The 20748-nt window shown below is 45.6% G+C and overlaps 1 protein-coding gene across 6 annotated transcripts in view; it reads right to left on the bottom strand.

Moving 5' to 3' along the window:
* The window catches only part of TSPAN9 (tetraspanin 9), a 1448163-nt gene that overhangs the window by 520500 nt on the left and 906915 nt on the right, over window positions 1-20748 (bottom strand). For all 6 annotated transcript variants that reach the window (XM_069628285.1, XM_069628282.1, XM_069628286.1 and 3 more), the window contains one exon: window positions 924-1041. The gene's annotated coding sequence lies outside the window, so the exon portion shown is untranslated. The remainder of the gene's footprint in view (window positions 1-923; window positions 1042-20748) is intronic.

Here is a 20748-nt window from a genome sequence, read left to right on the forward strand (position 1 = left end):
ATTTATTTATTGTTTTTTAGTCAAAGAACTCGACTTTTCACAAAACTAAAAGAATTAAAATGTGTGTCCCCGTGTGTGTGTGTGTGTGTGTGTGTGTGTGTGTGTCCGTGTGTGTGTCCAGAAATATCTTCTGTGTCTCGCTCTCCACGCAGGGCCATTCCAAGGCCTTGTGGAGCTAAGTTCTGCAATTCAAGTGTGGGAGTGGGTCCAATGTCATGTGTGTAGGGTGACCACAGGAAATTAAATCATGGGGAATTACATCACTAGAAAAATAAATTACTTACCTCTATAAACATAGTTTCTCGAACAAAGCAAAGTACCCGGACAACATGCATCCCTAACCAATTTCATCCTATTTCCATTTTTGGGCGGAAGGGCAGCAGGGCACACAGATGAAAGGCATTCTTAATTGGGCATTGGCAATGCCAAAGGTTTTGGCTTTGTGTAGGTATGGGAAAGGCATTTGCCCGCCACCGTCATATTGATCTTAACTGGATTCTAGCAGCTGCAAGGTGGTGAGAGTACCTGGGCATTATGGGCATATAATAGCAATTTGATGAATGCCCGATATTGATAAACAAGCTGAAATTGTTGGCTCTTCCAATGCGTGTTTTTAACAGAACTTCAGTGAAGGACATGCATAGTACTTATAAATCTAGTGGCTGAAGGTAGACCTGGGTACATAATTTTTATTAAACCATAGCAGGTTTGCAGCTGCTTTAAAAAAAAAAAAAAACTGACAGGCACTTCAGTGCAAAGTTAGATGGTAAAGTTTGAATAAAGCGAGCACAAACAGTTCCCATGAGAAGGTGGTGTGGGCAGAGAGGGAAATAAAAACAGTAATACTTCCAACCAAAAACATCAGTACATACAGGATCAGAAAAAAAGAGGATTGCAACATACTGTTAATCAACTTTACTCACTTATTATGCTGCGTACGTTGTCCGCTTTCCTGTGTGAGGTTCGGCTGCTGCAAGTAATCGAAAATCAGCTCTGGCACATGCGCTTCACTGCTTCAGGTCTTCAAAGTTCCTTTTTGAACTAAGGACATATGAAGCACAATGTTAGATGTGCACAGCACAACATATTTATTTGTGAAGTTTGGAACATGCACATTGCTAGCTTTCCAACACCGGACACTTGCCTATCACATCTCTCAGGCTTATCAAAAATCTGTTCGATCTCCATCCATCCTCTCCTCCTAATCTCTTTTCCACTAATCTGCAGACTGGAGAACCAGGCCACAGAAAACATATTCCACACTTTGGACACGTGGAAGCACAATGTTCAGTTATATAATACAGAGGCAACTGCTGTAGTATATAACAGAATAACAAATTACATTGACTCACCAAATCGATCACACATGGAAATTGAGTACCAGCTTGGTCTAACTTCCTGTTACATAATATAACACAACACTACTTCCACTTGCTTGTAAAACACAGCATATGTCCACCAAACTCGCTCTAGCAGTGGGATAAATTAACCCACTCAGCTGTGCTTTACTACATCACTTTACTGCAGTGGTGCAAGAAACAGCAACATGGCGGCGCTGACTCCTGTGCGCGCCAGGGTCTCTAAACTGCGTTTTTTGCAACAACCAGAAAATGGCTGCACCACCATGCCACACACATTTCAGGTGGGGTGGAACAGAGTACTCACTGCAGGAATGTGGCAGTATGCTCTGCAACATTTAACATGGAGTGAAGTAAAACAGGCAGCATTATTTTGCTGAAAACCCGATATGCCTCTTTAAAATGACACATCTTTCAACCTTTAAAAGTGCTGGTTGGCGCTAAACTCATTCAGTCCTTATGAACCATTGTGATTAAAAAGGCCCTGCAATGCCCTGGATCATCCATTGTGTCTAAGAGGAACTGGGCCTCATTTGAATGACAGCCCCTGCCAAAAGTAGCTTTGAAAAAGCAACCAGGAGCTTTGTTTTCATTTTACACGGGAAACACATCTATTTTCTTTGCAAAAGTATCTAAATCAGCTGTTCAGAGAAAGACTCTAAATAGATGCCTGTGTAAATGTATCCATGCTGCAAAACAACTCCAGCACTCAAGAAAAGAAAGATAGCTGCATAAAGTGTGTATTTGCTGGAGATGAAAACCGAATTTAAAGAAATAGTAAAAAAATAAATTTCTGACTGAAGAGAGAAAACCGCCTATGTAAATGTAAATTGTTGTGTGAAGGCCTGTTTACTTAGCAATGTAAAAAGGATTTGTTGCTGGTAAAAGTACACCTATAAACTGTTTTGATTACACAGGTTTAAGTCAAGATTTAAAACTCATAGGCTAAGTTGGCAAGCTAGAAAACAAAAACAAAAAAACTTGCTCTGCCAGTTGCTAGCCTTGAGAAAGGGAGACATCATAAACCTCTGGCATAGCAAAGTGCTAATTGCCAGCTTGAAAGACTTTGAATGCACCAGGACAAAGAAATTTCACAAGCTCATCAGACATTAGTCTTTGCTCCAGGCTGGGACAATAGCAGGCTGAGACTCTCACCTGCCAAGTGTGAGCGGCAATAACACCTTCAATCAAGAGAGAGGCCCCTCATCCTGCTTCAAAGGAAGTAACAATTGACAGCAGTTGAGGAAAAAAGAAAAAAAACTGATCAAGTGAAACTGGGCTTCCTTTTGGTTTTAAAGGCCATTTTGTAACTGCACTTTAAATACACTTAACTTTGCAGCAAGAATTAGGAAAAATAGGAAAAGTTCATAGTTCTAAATCTAATTTTATGCCCTTTCTTTGAAAACTTGGTAGAACTCATTACTGCACAAGGAACAGAAGTTATAAAAAATGACAGATTACGGGGAAAAAGTTAATGTTGCGAACATAAAATCTTGTACATACATCCCTGGGGTAAATGTGCATCTGTGTACAAAATTGGGGAATTTTAGGACAAATCCTTCATGTTTAGAATTACCAAAATGTGTCAGAAAGGCAAAACCAGGTCCACAGACTTGGGGTTTGGAGTGAAATATGACACACACAATATGTCACCTGTGTATTTGATTTTCTCAGAGGTTGCAACTGCATAAATATGTGTTTGTGGCAAAATTTGATTTTGGTTCCAATAGCTAGGGGAGGTTTCTAGACATTGTAAAAATCACCCCATAAACATGACATCCTTTTGCTGTGATCCAATCAGCGAAGAGCTAGAAGGAGACTTCTATCTTGCCCAATACTGTTGTTAGAGGCAGGAGTAGTAAGCCTGGCCTGGCCATGTACTTTAGTGATGTCATCTGGCATGATAAATAAGGGCCCTTGACAGCACACAAGACATACACAGATTCCTGACTTTCTTCCTGAATTTCTGCGTGGCATCCGGTTCCTGATTTCTTCATTCTGTTTGATCCTGATTCCATGCATAGCTGACCCCATTTTCAGCTAGGACTCAAATTCTAAATAAAATCCCCAAAACTCAAGGGAAGCATCCTGATCCAGCCTGGCTTGCTGCTACTAGATGCATGCCTGCTGCAAACTTAGTATCCAGTAGCCAGAAGTGTAAGTCCAGTGCAGTCCGGTGACCAGAACGGCCTAGCTGATCCTGTTCCACCAGATTTGCCCAGCTGTCCTGTGTTAGACCAGATCCGTGTGGCGACCAGAACCCTAAATTAAAGTGGACTGTAAGTATTAATAGGGATTATAGAAAACCATAGCATACCTTGCCTTGCCCTATACCAATCTCTAAACCATCCCATCCTTACCTTAATAACAGGTAACATTGTCAGAATACTTATTGCAATCCTGTTCTGATTTATCTTGCTAAGCGCCATTTCTTTAATTATTTTTATCTTGTGTAAATCCTAAACTATCAATCCTATTTCGAGTGATCCGACTGGTTCCGCCTGGGTGGGCGCTGGGGATCTGGGGTTGAAGTCATGAATCAACTCTAGAGCTTACTGTGTCCCTCTTTGGTATTCTAGCCGGACTGCTCTAGTGTAGAGTAAAACTATTCTTGTCCAAACTGAGTTTCTTTTCGGTTTTCACTACCTGATTTTTCTAAAAACACCTCTTATTCTACATTGCATATCTCCCTCAGTTTAATAGGTAGAGACCTCATTTCTCTATTAAAAATGTTTGGTTAATTTTAGGCGGGAATCAAAATTTTTGCTAAGTTTTACATGCGTTATTTTTATTCAAAATTATTTTCAACCTTTCATTCAAATTCGAATTGTTTACTTCTGCTCAAACTATTGCTAATGACTACTAGTGTCTTTCCAATGTTGCTCCCATAGAACTTTGTACTGATTTAGTGATTCTTGCACACTTTCAGTGTTTTAGTCAGCCATTTTTGAGTGTCATTTTAACATTGTAAGATTTCAAATCCGTTGTTCTCTCTTGTTTGAGGAAGGAAGGTTGGATTCAAATTTTGTTTATTGCTCCTCATTCCCGATTACCTGCCGCTCCGTTATATTTCTTTAGAATTGATTTGTGGGTTGAGGAATATTGCAGGGGGAAATCCTAACTTAAGTGCTATCTTTCCAAACAAGCCACAAGTGTTCAATTTTCTGGTGTTTTCTATTTTGTGTTGCTAAAGAGTGAATTTAAGTGCATTACATACATTATTATTTGTTATTGTTACCACATAGGTGATTGCTGCCCCATATATTAAAAAGTATATGTTTGATTTGAATTTTAAATAAATAGTACCTTAACCAACTAGCCTGATTCCTGGTCCATCGTGACCCGGGGTATTTGAAAAGGGGTGTGATATGAGTGGTGTATCTCTCAAATATTGAACCAATATATATAATTAAATAAGCATTTCAGTTGTGCGCTGCATACTAGGCTGAGACCAGGGTGTATCGCCGGATTGAAATCCTTAACATAGCTAAGCATAAAGGGCATCTCTGGATACAAATACATCAAGTATCCTTGACACAAAACACATACAAATATACTGCATGCATCAATATAGCATAAAAGCAATCTTGCACTGTTTCATGCTTTGAGTACTAATAAAAGCCAACCATGTTCCCTTACATATCCCAGAACATCAAGCGACCATGCAAATAGCAGCAGTGTTCCTGTTACAAACCTTCGGGGCATTCTTGGGAAATGGTCATTGTGGCGCCGTTGGCGGCATATCTCAATCATTCAGATTCTCCTACCTAAAATGGCCGCTGTATCGCAGGGTGACGGTACAGTGGTTCTGAAGGCATTCGATCCTGCTCCTCCCATCCCTGCTGAGAAAGTACTTCCGGGACCGAATACAGAACGGCATTGCGTTGCTACTGATTACAGCAGTCACACTTCGTGAGTATCGCAGCTAGGAACTCCTAGACTTTTTGCTTGCATTCCAAGCCCCTGATTCACGTTTTCCTTTTCTTTCTTTCGCGCTAGCAGGAGCTCTCTCTGTTCCCCCGTGTCCATCTGTTCGCTCACACTAGGATTTTCCAATCCAAACATTTCCGGGGAACTGCACAACGTAGGTAGACATACCACTACATCACATCCAATACAACAGACTTCAGACATACCAACTCATCTTATTTACTCCTTTAATGTAGCATCTCATGCAACTCGCGGTTACGCAGACTGCATCTCCCAGCCACCACCTCTATTCCCTCGCAGAGCGTTTCCCTGGGAATACCTTCCAAAATCCATTTAGGATTCCGGTACGAATATCTCCCAGTACTAGTGGTCTCTTTGTTCCCCGTCTTATCTGAGTTTGCTTAAGATTTTTATCCCCATCTAGATTCTCACTCCCAGCTCCATCGAGGAGTCAGCCTTCTTTAACCTCAGCAACAACTAGAGTCAAGGTTAGTATATTATCCATTCATTTAACTTACCTGATTACTTTCATCTGGCTTAACTTTCCATTCTCATTATAGCTAGTGTTGGAACCGGATTGGACACCCTGACATCTCGAGGACGATCCGACGGCGACTAACTACACCCGGAAGACGCACACCTGAGACAAGTTCTCTTCCGCTTACAACGATCACCATCTACAAGGGGTTTCTTCCCCCCGAGGGTTTCCCTGGTGTTTTCACATTGTGCACTTTACAGCTGTCCAGTGAAAGAACGTCAGGGGAATCTCTCCTATCCTCAATCTATCGTTTGAAGATCAAGTAGGACTTTGTATTCTTGTACTTGTGTGTAACTTGTGAGGGTGAAAGAGTGCGTCTCCCAAATCCTATGAGCGCAAGTCCCGAGTCATGGTTAACAGTTCCTAATAAATCCAATAACATAGTCTAACTCACACTTCCATGTGTGCTCTTTCACCTATGCTTGCACTCACAATGAAGGTGAAGAGAGAGAAGGCAGGTGAGAGGAAGGGAAAGGACACAGGATCACTGGTGTCTAAACCAGAGAGCAGGGAAGTGAGTGGTTGGAATATGAGGTGGTAGAGTTGTTAGAAAGCTTCCAGAATTATTTGCCAAAATACAATGACATGAAGGAAGAAGACAGCAGGAAGAGTGAAGGCAGGTAAGAGGAAGGGAAAGGACACAGGATCACTGTTGTCAAAACCAGAGAGCAGGGAAGTGAGTGGTTGCAACACAAGGCGGTTCAGTGAGCAGGGACAGAAAGGAAGAATACCTGAGGACCGTGGAGCTGCAGACGCGTCGCGTGATGGTCTCCGTCACAAGTCAGGCTCACACTCACTCTCGGAAGCCCAGCACCAGCAGCATGCGTTGCTCCTTGCTGTAATGGCTTCTGAAGGTGAGAGGAGGCTGGCAAGCTGCGCAGCAGTGCACTGCGCAGCAGTGGACTGCACACTCCAGGCAAGGCTGGGCTGCCAGTGGCACGTGCTATATTCCCAGGGGTGGAGGAGGAGGGGAATGCACGAGCAAAAGTTGCTGTCAACAACTCTTGCTCGTGGTTCTGTGTTGTTCTCCTCCCACTCCCCCACTGTTGTTGTGAATCATGGTCACCGTGGATAAGGATAGAATTCACGGCCCACGCCTGCTGCGTGCAAACTTCAGAGTCTGAAGTTTGCACGCATCAGTGCACATGATGGCACATGAGCAGACTCCAGGGCAGGACACACCAACTGGGGGGATAAAGGACATTGTATCCCCCCCCACTTAAGATTGTGTGGGGGGATTTGTCCCCCCCATACTCTCCATGTCCTATGCCCATGATGGCGACGTGGGTCCATAAACTCTATGGTACAATTAGAAGCTTAAAATAGTGTAATGCTCTAGTTGGGTACCCTTCGACCTCACAATGAACACATGCTCAAGCATCATTCCTCCTCTGACTACTAACACGACTAAAGTTCATTAATGCAATCTGATGGAGAAATGGGGGACCTGCTCTTCGAGGAGTAGCCACAGAATACCATTCACAGAGGGAAAGGTTCTCTGCCTGGTTGTGAATGTGTGTGCCACCTACCTGTAGAATAGTATAAAGCTTATTTTGGTGACCAACCCCACCACTGTTACGAATATGTATGTTTTACCAAAAATAAATATATTGTAGTCAATACACGTCCTTTATTGGTACCTCCTGTACTGTTCGGTATGTGCTAATGAATACAAAAAGGAAGAGCCTCCTAGTCTGGTGCCAACTGAGCACTACTATATGTACAACATCTTTCAGATGTAACCATTAGGGCCTTCTTCATGGTTTCTGTAGCAGTTTACAGTTCCAACTACTTTAAAGGCAGCCGCCATTTTTAGTTGTATGGCACTTACAGTTCATCTTCTAGGATTGTCGCTGCTGGTGTTACGGGCAATATGTTTCCAGATTGATGGAGTAGTGAGTTTCACAACAGTTATATTCCCTCGGTCATCTGACCCTCGTGATTGGCGTGTCCTTTTAGCACTCCATCCCTGCATGGTCTTAATTGCATGTGGCATAAAACACGGGTGCCATTTTGCACTTACTGTCTGGCCTCATTTAAACAGAGGGGGTTTCCAAAATGGCATATTGCATGCAGCATAAACACTTGCACCAATTTAGATAACCTTCACAGCTCACAAAACGGTGCCAATAAACGCACTCCAAAATACAGTTTCGTATACATGTGCATGACGCCAGATATGATATATGATATGAGAGGTTTCTAAGCGGGGACCTGTTGCTCCTTGTCGTCTTGCAGGAGCTATCCTACTGAGACAATAGGTAACTAGAGTGCCGTCAAGTAGCACAATTCGAAGGAGGCAAAACGTAAATATCATGGTTCAAAGTAAGGGCAACAGAGATTTGAAGATCAAATTTATTTGCCCACCTAGACCCAACACAGGTCTCATTATAGCCTGGGCTCCACCACCTTTGCAGCCTCTCCTTGTGCATACATGCCATCATTACCTCTTTTGCATGTATGTTACCTTCTTTCTCTCTTTTCTCACTTGAGTGTATGCACGAGTCCTCTGCCCATTATCTCTCTAAAATCATTAAAATGGCCTAAAGCTGAGAAGAAAAGAGCTTGAGGCAGAAATTAGCGCTCTCCTAGAATGGAGTACCTAGAGCCATACTCAGAAATGCTAAAAACAGGAGCACTGCATTGCCAGGAGAAAGCAAGCAGAGCTAGGAAGTCTAACCTACCTAAGAGAGGGTATACGTGGGGAGCAGAGGATTTTCTTACCTCGAGAAGCCTCCCGATAATAACAGGGCCACATGATCAATCTACAACAGCTTCCAAATACATTCCCAAAACCAATAGATTTTAACTCAACTGCTGCAGAATTATAGATTCAATCGTATAGACATACTAATGTGAGTTTATTAAATTATCTAACCCTATTTATGCATTCATCAAAATGTTCTTCGAATAGTTTTAAAAAATGGATGCAAGGGAAAAATATCTTTTGTGCCGCAGCAGTAACGGCACCTGATTTGTTGTGGGGAGTAGATAAAGTTATAGATGTGAAGTTACTGTGGGCCCCTGTGCCACATCCCCATGTTGCTAGGATTGACCAGTTAAGGTGGTATGAAGTAGATGGTAAAGACGTTTGGCTAATGAGAAAAAAGTGAGGGTGGCCCATATACAATAGAGTTCACAGGTTACGTCCATCATGAAAACGCGAAACAATAAAGTGGGAGTAACAGGGGAGAGCCCCATGCAAGTGGGGTTGGGCGCAAAGTAGTACACAGACAGCACACCCCGTCCCCCACACGGCGGGGTTAATGGTACGATCCTGGAAGAGACATTGCTTCTTCGCTAAGGGTCAGCAAGGACTAAAAAAATAAGTAAAAACAGGCCAGGTATTGGGGTCCAGAGCTGCAGCAAGCGATATATGATATGATCAGAGCTGGCCTTAGGGGGGGGCGAGCCGGGCGACCGCCCGGGGCGCCACGCCCCCCAAGGCGCCTTTTGCCCCTGCCACGTCAGCTCGGGGGAGTCTTTCAAGAGCTCCCCCGAGCTGGCGTTGTGGGACAAGGCGCAGTAGGTGGCCTTTTACTGTAAAAGGTGCCCGTGGGTGTATTTAAATGCGCCCCTCCGCTGTGGACACTTTTCACAAGAAAAGGCACCATTAGCCCCCCACCACGCCAGCTCCAGGGAGTCTTTCGAGCGCTCCCCCGAATTGGCGTTGTGGCAGAAGGGGGGCGCAGTGGGTGAGGGGGGGCGCCACCTCGCCCAGGGCGCTGCTGGCCTTAAGGCCGGCCCTGGATACGATATATGATATGATATGGCATTTATAACGCACCTATACACGTGTGGAGGTGGACAATGATGGAAAAATAAGAATAGCTATGCATCAAGGATTGGGCCCGAGACAGGAACACCTGTGCAAAACCTATGCCACCTTAAAATGACCGTCATCAACTTTGTACCCCAAGAAATTAAATACCTCCTTTAAATGTAGTGGTGAGTGAAATCATATTAAATATCGTGCCAGAGTTATGTCAACCCCTGTTCAGTTACATTATATATCTTAATTATGGTAAAATGTCAGGGCCCTGCCAGGAATTGCAGGATCCTACTAACATTCTGTTATGTTAAAAATAATATAAAAGTGATTTTCCGTGCGCTAGCCCACAAATTATGCTAGCTGAAAAATGCCAAGATACCCATCCAAAAAGCCATACACGGTCTCAATGTGTAAACCTGCCATGATGTCTTGCTCAGAGTATCTTAATAGTACCACGTGGCATTGGTGCCCTAGAGGTAGGCTTGGACTAGACCACGAGTCAGTAGTGCTGATTAAATATAACCGAGCGGATCAACGTTCCCGAGCTGCTGGTCACACCAATGGACTTAACATGATGCCAGATGGCTGTTCGCTGTTCATTGCGTCAGGAGACTCTATATGATGGCTGGACTGCTCAGGATGCCAGTGACTTCACGAGCAGTCTCTTCTGATATGATGAGCAACTTGGGCTTTAATACAATTTTGCCGGTATCTGGCTGGTAATTCCGGTGGGAGACCGGCAATCTGCCCCTAGCGTTTCCGCCACCTAATATCCCAGAATTACCAGGATATTACGGGGGACGGAAAGGGCAGTAAATCCCCATTCCATGGAGTCCCATGGGACTTCATTGAGGCTATTGCTCGAATTACCAGCATAGGTAATACCGGTGTCATAAATTCTGGCCTTTATTTGCCGGCATGGGCCTGATTTACCTCCACCTCTTTGCTGGAGGTAAATCAGTGCCCCACCGGCTAACTTGTGCTTTGCCGGTCTGGTAAAATTGCTGGTGCCAGAATTACCAGCAATTTTACCAGACCGGCAAACTAATGAGGCCCCTTGTCAAGGTGGCTTCCGGCTCATGATGCCAAAGCCCTGCTCATTGTGTCTGGGGTTACTCCCGATGACAATGCTCATGAGGAGCCCTGTGTAGCATGAGCAGCCCCTGGATTAATTGGAAGCCTCCTGGAGGGATGTTGATGGGCTGCACATGATGCCATTATCTCAGGGATATTTTGGGCAGACCCCTTGACATCATGGGCAGCACACTGCCGATCCTGCACATTTTGAGAATCCAGGACAGGACATGCTCTTCAGGGGCTGCTCTTTGTGTTATGGGGGGTACTGACTATTTCAGGAGGCTTTTCATTTTGTATGGGAAATCAATAAGAGAACCTGATAGAATAATCCCTCATCAGGCATAAAATAATGTCGAGCAGCTGCTGCTGATGATCTCAGGGATTGAACACATTGCCCGAGGCATGAGATGCCCCCCGCACCTGAGTAGAATAATGACATCATATCAGGTATTGTCCATGATCGATTAGCGTGAGCCATCTTGTGACAGCCCGTGACATGATCAAGCTCCTAGCAGGATTTTAAGAGGGTGTCCCTCTTTTCAAGGGCAACATGTTTTTTTATTGTGATGTAGCCACATTTTCGACTTTTCACATCAAATAAAAATACTTATATAATTTGTTCATACAATAAAACTCTCTTCAGAGAAAGGAAGAATAACAAAAAATTAGAAGGAGAAAAGAGACGTGATAGAAGAGAAAAGTTAATTGACCCACCATACAGTCTTTTTCCTTCAATGAAAACCCCCCAATGTTCTTAGCACCTCCAGTACTTGTGTGGTTAGTCCTGTTTCATAACCAGCTGAGAGCATGTCCCCAAAAGGAGTCTGTTGTGAACCACTAAATCTGTCCACAAATATACCCAATAAACAACTCAGTTCAGCAGTGCTCTTACAGTCTATCAGAATATGTGTCATTGAACAACCAATTAATTACACATGGAACAGTGGCTCTATCTAGCCGTTAGCTTTTCCCCGGTTGCTCTTATTTCTCCTGGGTAAACCAAATTGAGGCGCAGCCTAAGAAAGTTCATCCTTAGATTTTTGTCTGGGAAATATGTCAGATATCTTGGGAGATAGCCACTCGATTTGTTCTATTGCGACAATGATTTTGCTAGAATTAAACCTTGCATATGATTAATGGTTTCAATCCAGTCCAGGCACAAGAGAGGTGATTTGACGCCCAATGGGTTTGCTTTCAGATCTTCGATTGTGCGATTACACGGGCACAGTAATTTGATGACATGGTTTTCTATCTGGGTCAAGACAGTACAAGAGCCTTTCTGCATCTCACAGTTAATATCCTCATCCAGAGACACAACCTGTGGATTCACAATTGATCTGTACAAGGAAATGATCTTCCAGTCCATATATAATTTCCTCGATCGGAGACCCTGTTCGTATCTCAGACTCACTATTGGGAGGGTCGTAGGCAAATGTAAGGTCTTTTTCCAGATCTTTCCTTCAAACTTAGCCCAACGAAGTGCTTGTGAATGCAAGCATGTCTCCAAGCCATATTACAGTAAAGGAATAACCTTAATTTTATAGAATGTTATTATTGGAAGTAGAGAAAACTTGCAATACGCACTGTACAGTTTTTTTATTGTGTGCCACTCTAGGAACCAGTTTGTATTCAAAGTCCAATTGCAGATGATTTAGCGTCTGGATTGGATGCAATTTAAGGCAAGAGATATGTTCAGGCGGCTGGTTAGTGACATTATGAGAAAACATTGACATAACGAACACCCCTATTTCTTCTCCAAAAGGACTTTTATTATTTCGGGGGGAACATCATGATCGTTGTTATATCAATAGCGTCGCAACATCATCAGTAGTCTCTTAATACCACAGTCACCCCCTCTTAAAGCCCGACTGAAATAACACCTCAGTGACTACATGGCACTATGGATGTGTGTTCTGATTGCTTTACCTGCAGGTGCAGGAAAAACTCAGCACCCATGCATTTCTCATTAGCGGAGGAGGGCCATATCCCTCTGGCACACTATAGCTTGAGTCAAGTACTCCTCCTTGGAAATTTCACAATGGAATATCAGGTCTTTATCCCACTGTCTGGCTCTTGCTTATACATACAATGGATTATAGCAGTGACTTTCTTACAGCGCAAAGGAAAAGCTTTCCATCTGTCGGCCTTCTACACTGGTGGTGACAAAAGTATGCACTTTGTGCTTATGGGCCCGTACCCCACATACGCACTCAATGCACCACACCAGTGCGATGGCTGCAGTGTGGAAAGAGGGAGCAGGGGGGTAAGTGGGCTGCTGTGAAATGAGAGGGATACAATAAATCACCTATGCAAAATTAGGAAGGTGAATTACGGTCTTAGTCCCTACAGTAGTACCCATCATTCTCCCGCTTTCAAAAAATGTAATTGAACTAATGAGATTAGGAAGAGGAAGGGAGTAAGAGTAAAGACCCACAATGGCATTCATGTGAGAGGAGTTGTACATAGAATATACCATCTGCAGTCATATTTTGCATGATGTTTCAGCTTTGTGCAGTCATAGTTAGAACTTTATGCGAATAATCAATTTTCTGCAACTTTCACAATAAATTGCTTTTGGTGCAATTCAGCATTGTACTTGGTCTAAGCCACCGGGCGGATCAACATAAGCAGTATACCAAGCATGGCTGCTAAGTCTAGGATGTCTTAATGGATGCAAGTGGCTGCCTCCGTCCTTATTATCCATACCTGCATTTTCACAAATCCAGGTCAATATAGTGAACCCCTTCGTAGATTATATCATATGGAGGTGGCGGGGACAGCATACGCCTCAATTCCCCCCTCTATACTTTTACCTACAACCAGCTACATCTGTGTTTACCAAGTTTATTAATGTTAAAAAATTGTATTTTTTTGGTAACAGAGAAACCTGTGGGTAGTCTCATTCCTAGGAACCCTTGATCCTCTGTTCAGGTGGCCAGGGAAAGGGCAGTGCTTTTGGATCCTGACCCCGGGAGTGTAGAAGCAAGGGATTATCACCTGGGTGGAGGGTCCTCGGGAAGTAGGAGTGGGGCACTCACAGGCGAGGCATTTATCTCCCTTTCACTATTCATTACCAACCTAACCCTCCCCCAACCTTTATAGGTTATTGCAAGACCCCTTCCCTCAATTTTCCCCATTCAACCTTTGAAAGTACTGGGACGAAGATGAGGAGACTAAGGAATGAACACTGAATGCTCATTTTACAACTCTGGTACTAGGACGAGGAAGATGTATTCAGAGTATGGCGAAAGTCTGGCATGTCCCTTTTATTGTGGTCAAGCAGACCTGTGGTCAAGCAGACCTAGTTAAGGATCCAGCCCTGAAACCTGTTGGTTGTAGGTGTATACAAAGAGAGCCAGAGAACACTGCAGAGAGGAGAAACATGGAGGCCTGTCGGGAGAGGACCCAATTTCATAGGCAACATCAGTGGTGGGACATGTGGACGAGCCAGGATGCCGGCCAGCAGCTCAGGGAAGGAGCCTCAATGACAAGAGAACAGCAGCCAGAGCTGCGGAAATATATGAGAAAGTAGGACGCTGTCCACATCCATCCAGAGGCGGCAGAGCAATCAGCATATGCAAGGCAAGTCCCGAAAAGCGAGCAGGACTTGCAGATGCTGGCTCATTAACACTTGTGTATAGGCGCGTTACAAATGCCATATCATATCATATCATAACCGTCGAAGAAGGAAGAAGCAGGAGGAGCCGCTGACAAGCAAGGCTGGAGACTGGCGAGTGTCAAGGAAAGGCATTTGGTAACCGGGCTTTTCAGAGCAGGCTGCGAGTGAGGTAACATTTACCGAAATGAACTAAACCATGAAATTGAGCAATGTTAATGCATAATGTATACCGAATGAAATGGAAACATGAAATTAAGCTTAATGAATATATATTGAATACCTCACTGAGTAGGATGTTGAAATTTAACATATCAAATGCATATGGACTACTGAAACGAAAGAAAGCTTGAAGTCAAGCATAACGAATATCCACTGAATATCGAAGTGAATGAAACCTTGCAATTAAGCATATTGTAATGTGAAATATAGTAAAACTTCAATGTGCAAAAAAAGGAGCTGCTAAGGAGGAAATGCCCATGTGAACGTTACACATAGAAAAGAGTGCAAGTGTGAAAGAGTGCCATAGAAAAGTGGGGCATGAACAAAACCACTATCTTGTTATTTCCCTAAATCATGTTATGGACCGCTTTGGACCACTGGTCCTACCACAAATGGCCAGAAATGGCTGAAACCACATCAACACAGGAGGTAAGAACAATTGGGACACGGAAGCTGGCTCTAGTGATCAATTTATTTCAATGCCAAGAAGCTGCTGGCTCAGCAACAATGGCCTAGCCGCTCTCATTTGCAAATAAGCTGACCGTCCAACCACAAACCACGCAACAATCTTAATACCCTTGACATAATAACACTTCTGCTCCTACGTTATGACCAGGCTCGCTCATTGACCTCGACCAGGCATACACCACTCCCTAAGACTAGGAGATGTTTATCTCTATCTGGAAACATATACCCTAACTCCAAATCCTAATGGCACTTCTGTTCTTCGCCACAACTGAGCTTGATCATTATCTTCATCCAAGTATGCATTGCAGTATCAGTCCAGGAGACATCAAACTCTGTTAATCTTACTATTTAATGTGAACTACAAACCCAGAGCCTACTAGCACTTATGTTCAAAATTACGACTAGGGGTACTCTTGTTAACCAGTGTCAATCTTACTTATCTGAGAATGAATGTGCAGAACTACAATCACAGAACCTTATAGCACGTCTGTTTCAAACATTACGACTAGGCCTCATCCAGCTCTTATCATCCACCGGCATACAAAGTGGCTTCGGATCAATCATGTTATCCTGACCATCCTGGGTATTGATGCCATGAACTCCCCCTCCTGGGGGAACAGTACCAACTATGCCTTGGTTGGACTTACTGTTTTGTCTCTTGCGGATATGCACCAAGGTATCCATTCAGGCGAGATCTCTAGCACTCGTAGCTTGCGCGATGGGACAATGATACAGTGTAATTCCACAATTCAAGCCAGAAATTATAACGTGAATACCGATCCACCCACTATCAACAATTACCTCTGTTGGTGAGGTCTGGGATGCCAGTGGTCTGGGGTTACTACGAGCTTACCCGTTCAGCTCCCAAGGACACAATAACCCTTTCCCCAGAACGAACAGGGGACCCAGACAAGGGCAAGTTAGAACTGTTGTTTATTACAAAAACTGACAGGGATCATACAGGACAAAAAAAATAAATGTCCAGAGTCTCCTGCCCCAAACCTGCGTTACCCCTTTGTGATACAGAATGTCGTCACAAACTGGGCCCTCCCCGAAAAACCTATCACACCTTTTGGTTGGGTACTTGCAGTGGTATACTCTATGAATTGCCTTTATAGATCGTACTCAATTGGTCCTTCCATGTCAGGTGGCTGGCCTGCCCCTTCCCCAAGAAACAATCCATTACATTGTTGCAGGGTCGCAGGATTATCATTGGCCCTTGCCCCCTGCCATCCACCCTTGGATTTCTGTCCCCCGATTGGCTGGAACTGGTCTCCCCAGGCCTGGGACTCAGTTCTGCTCTCAGTACAAGGTGATGTGAATGACTACGTGTTCCCAATGTATCTGTTAGAAACACCACTTTTGCCTGAGAGAGTGCACTCCATGTTGCAACTTTAACTTGTTCATGTTTCACTTCATGTCTGTGGGTGAATGACCATTGTCCTGCTCAGCAGCATCACGTGGTTGAGGACCACAAAATCAAGCTCTTCTGGTGTGCAATTATGAGGATCTATTCTGTTTTTCTGCGGATGGCCTCTTGTCGTTTTAGGTTTGGAATGTGCTGCTCGTCTCTGCCCGTGGCTGTGAGCCCTGGCCTTCCTGCACTGTGTAGTCTGGCACTGCTTTCCCTCATCCCTTGTCCTGCGGCTTGTGGCCTTATGTGATCTACGTTATACTATGATTTCTGCACACCTATATCGTGCTATGTTTCCTATAGGTTAGTCTTATTTGGTCTTGCCAGGCTCCTTATGTGATCCTGTAGTTCCATAGGGTTAGTTTCCATAAGCATCTGCAAGCGTGCTCTGCATCTCTTCATTGCCTTGCGTTCAGCGTTTCTGCACTTGGCTAATGAGAAGAAAAATAAAAGCTTTTGACAGTATGTATATGCATCTGTCCTCTACCTACATAACTTTAAGTGTAGACAAGTGCGTGTTTGTGTGAAGCTGTGCATGGTTGTGAGTGTACTTTATGACTAATGTGGCTATGTCGTGGTGTCACTAATGACGTCAGCAGTGGTTTCTTGGCATTAGTCAACGTCATCCATCATGGAATTTGGGTCCATGACCACTGCTGCAGCACCTGTATCCATAAAGACATTCACTGGATACGGTTTGAATGGCTGAATACGTGTCAGTCACTGGGTGCTCCTGGCGTTTGTCCGAAGAGTGAGTGACTCTGTGTGTTTTTGACTGTTTGGGCTGGCTGTCAAGTTCATGGGGATGAGGGGGGTATTCCTGGCACTCTTCATCTGGAACCCGTAAAATGGCCCCACTAACACTTATAACCCAGCATCAGTACATTATGAGTTACTCACCGTAGTGACTAACGTACTCTTAGACCCTCATTACAACCCCGGCACTAAACCATGGGGCTATTAGCACCATGGTTGGTGCCGGTGTTGTAACGAGTCCGCCATGGTGAAATGGAGAAATACCGGCCCATTCCAAGGTTGGCGGGGAGGTATTTCCCCATTTCACCATGGCCCTTCCCATTCCCATTTTCGCCCCATAGGGCTCAATGGGACTGGGGAAGGCGCCAAGTACGGTACCGCAAATTGCGGTACCGTAATTAGCACCGAGGTCCCTTTGTGGCACCCTACTTTAACGGCTGGTTTTACCAGCCGGTAAGGTCGGGTCCCGCAAAGGGACCTCGTAATCAGGCGTTAAGGGTTTAACACCACCGACACCTTTTACAGCGCCGTTAAACCCTTAACGCCTGGGTTGTAATGACCCCCTTAGTCTTTAGTCCCCTTTCCTCCATATTGCATGGGCGCCCCTTCCAAGGGACTGGAGATTGAACCCTTTTCACCAGTAAAAACCTTCTTCCTCCATTAAATTTAGAGGTGCGCAGAGGTCCGGCCCTGGGAGCATGCACTACCCTGACTAAGCCCACCGGCGCCACTCCTCAGTCCCCATTGATGCGTCGACAATATTTAACATTGCCTAATGACACCAGTATTATTAAGGAGAGGATGATGGGACGTATGGAGGAAAGAAACTAAGGACTAAAGGACGAAAGGACTAAGAGTACGTTAGTCACTATGGTGAGTAACTCAATTACTCTTACGTCCCGTCCCCTTTCCTCCATACTGCATGGGCAATTACAACTCAGTGTAGCCCCAGGGTGGCGAGGAGAGCCTCCTTAAGCAAATAAGTTCCTTAGAACCGCCTGTCCGAAGGCCGCGTCCGATTTAGAACCGGCGCCCAAACAGTAAGGCTTACAGAAAGCCAAAGGGGTGGCACAGGTGGCCGCCCTGCTTATGACTTGCCATGCAACCTGCTGCTGGAAGGCGCTGGCTGTGGCCTTGGCTCTGACCCTGTGACGCTGCTTGTTGGCTGGCAGTGGCTTGTGCTGCACTTCATAGGAATACTTGATGGCTGCAACCATCCACTGTGCAATAGAAGCCTTGGATGCCTGATAACCGGGTCTGGAGGCCCCAAAGGTGACAAAAAGTGCACCCGACTTGGGGAAGCCCTTGGTCCTATCCAGATAAAATTTCAGAGTGTGTCTGACATCCAGACAGTGCAAGACTCTCTGACCCTGTCCCACTGCTGGTAAAGGAGAGGTGCCGAACCCAGCGGAAGGTGAATGGGTGGTCTGTCCTTGAGGCTGAGCAGTTAGGAGAAACAGTCTCGCTGGCCACCAAGGAGCTATCAAGATGATGCTGAGGTGACAAGCTTCCTTCATCTTGCGGAGTACCCTGGGGATCAGGGGTGTGGGAGGAACGGCATAAGCTGTCATGCCTTCCCATTGAATCTGCAATGCATCTCCCGGGGAGCCGGGGTCCAGCCACTGCCAAGACACACATTGATAGCACTTCCGGTTCTTCCAGGAGGCAAATAGATCCACCTGAGGATGGCCCCATGTGTTGAGACCACCTGCAGCACCTGGTCGTTCAATTGCCATTCCTAACTATCCACTCCTAGCCTGCTGAGCCTGTCTGCTTCCAAGCTGGCATCCCCCGGGAAGTGGACGGCTGTGGTGTAGATGTTTTCCAGGGCCACTTGCCACATGCTGACCGCTAAGCTGCACAGCAGAGGGGACCTGGCACCCCCCTGCTTGTTGACATAGTACATGCTGGTGGAGTTGTCTGTCTGGATAAGGATGGTCCTGCCCACAATGAGTGGAAGGAAGGCTCTGAGGGCTAGCCAAATGTCCCAGAGCTCCAGCCAGTTATGTGACTCTTGCTCCTGCTGGGTCCAGACTCTGAACGCTGTGGCTGTCCAGAGTGGTTCCCCAGCCCTCTAGGGAGGAGTCCACAGGTGTCCCTGGACCACCACATGAGGTCTGAATGGAGAGAAGGCGGTATAGTGACCAGCTCCGCTTGGGATCCCTTCTCCTGATTCCATGAGGCTGCGAAGTGCAGCTGTAATCTCCTCACCCGGAGCATTGTGTGCGGCACGGACAGGAGGACCGCTGCCATGACACCCAGTAGGTGTTGGTACCACCAAGCCGAGGTCACTGCTCCGGTAACGAGTGCGTAGTGGCCCTCTTGATGGCTGTAATCTTGTCCTCCGAGGGAAATACCTTCTCGGAGCTCATATCGCAGATGAGACCCAGGAAGGTGAGGCTCTGCGTGGGCTGCAGCCGAGACTTCTTGAGGTTGATAGTAAACCCCAGGTCGTGGAGTGTGTTCATAAGCGCGGAGGAAGTGTGGGTACCCCCTCCGGGGATCTCGCCCCAACGAGCCAGCCATCCAGGTATGGGTAGACATGGTGGCCTTTGGCCTTGAGAAGGGCTGCCACTGCATTCATGAGTTTGGTAAATACCCTGGGGGCTGAGTTGAGGCCAAAGGGTAGCACATTGTACTGTAAATGACAGCCCATGATCCTGAAGCGTAGGAAGGAGTGATGAGGCTGCTAAATCGGGATGTGTATGTAGGCGTCCTTCAGATCCAGGGGGCACATCCAGTCTCCCTAGTCTAATGTCTCCGCAATGAGTGCTGGCGTAACCATCTTGAATCTCTAAAGAGGGAGGGAGAGTTTGAGGATGGATAGGTCCAACACAACTCAGGCCAGCCTGGATCTTTTTTTGTATGGTGAAAATCCTGGAATATGAGCCTAATCCTCTCTGGGAGACTGGTACTTCTTCCACTGCTGGGCTCTCGACAAGGAACCGGATCTCCGCCAATAGAGTTGCCATCCCAATCTGTGGGAGTGGAGGGTAGGAGGCAGGTATTGGTAGGCAGTAAACACTGTACACTACCGAGAGGATCCAGGGGTCTGCAAAGTTCTGGCGCCAGCCACTGGAGACACGTGGGCCCGAAGGGACGAGTCATGCCTTTTTTCCGTCTGAGGCTGCTGCTGTGGAGGGGTACTGGAAGAAGCACTTGTTCCTCCCCCCCCCTTTTTGCTGGTTGCGCCGCTGATGTCTCGGCGAGCGGTCAGGTTGTCTTGACCTCTGTTCCTGGAACCCAGGAACCCGACAAACGCTCAACCCTTGTCCGAGCATTGATGCGAATGGGTGTGCGCCTTGGGCGTGGCCTTCATCAGGATAAAGACTTCACAGTTTGCGAGCTGTTCTTTTTATCCAATTCCTGTCGGTTGTAGAGAGGTCACTACCCTCGAACGGAAGGTCCAATATGCGATCCTGGACATCAGGGTTAAACTTAGTAGCCTGAAGCCAGGCCATCCTTCTCATGTCCGTGGTGTTACAGATAGCCAGGCAAGAGGTATCGATTTGATGTCCTGCGCTACCAGCCTGGATTCTCCAAGACCAGCCTTGAATCGTGCCTGGCTCTGCACCGGAAGTTCCAGAAGGAAGTCTG

Source organism: Ambystoma mexicanum, chromosome 12 (genome assembly GCF_040938575.1).
Source record: "Ambystoma mexicanum isolate Mex_15411 chromosome 12, UKY_AmexF1_1, whole genome shotgun sequence".
Lineage (NCBI taxonomy): Eukaryota > Metazoa > Chordata > Amphibia > Caudata > Ambystomatidae > Ambystoma > Ambystoma mexicanum.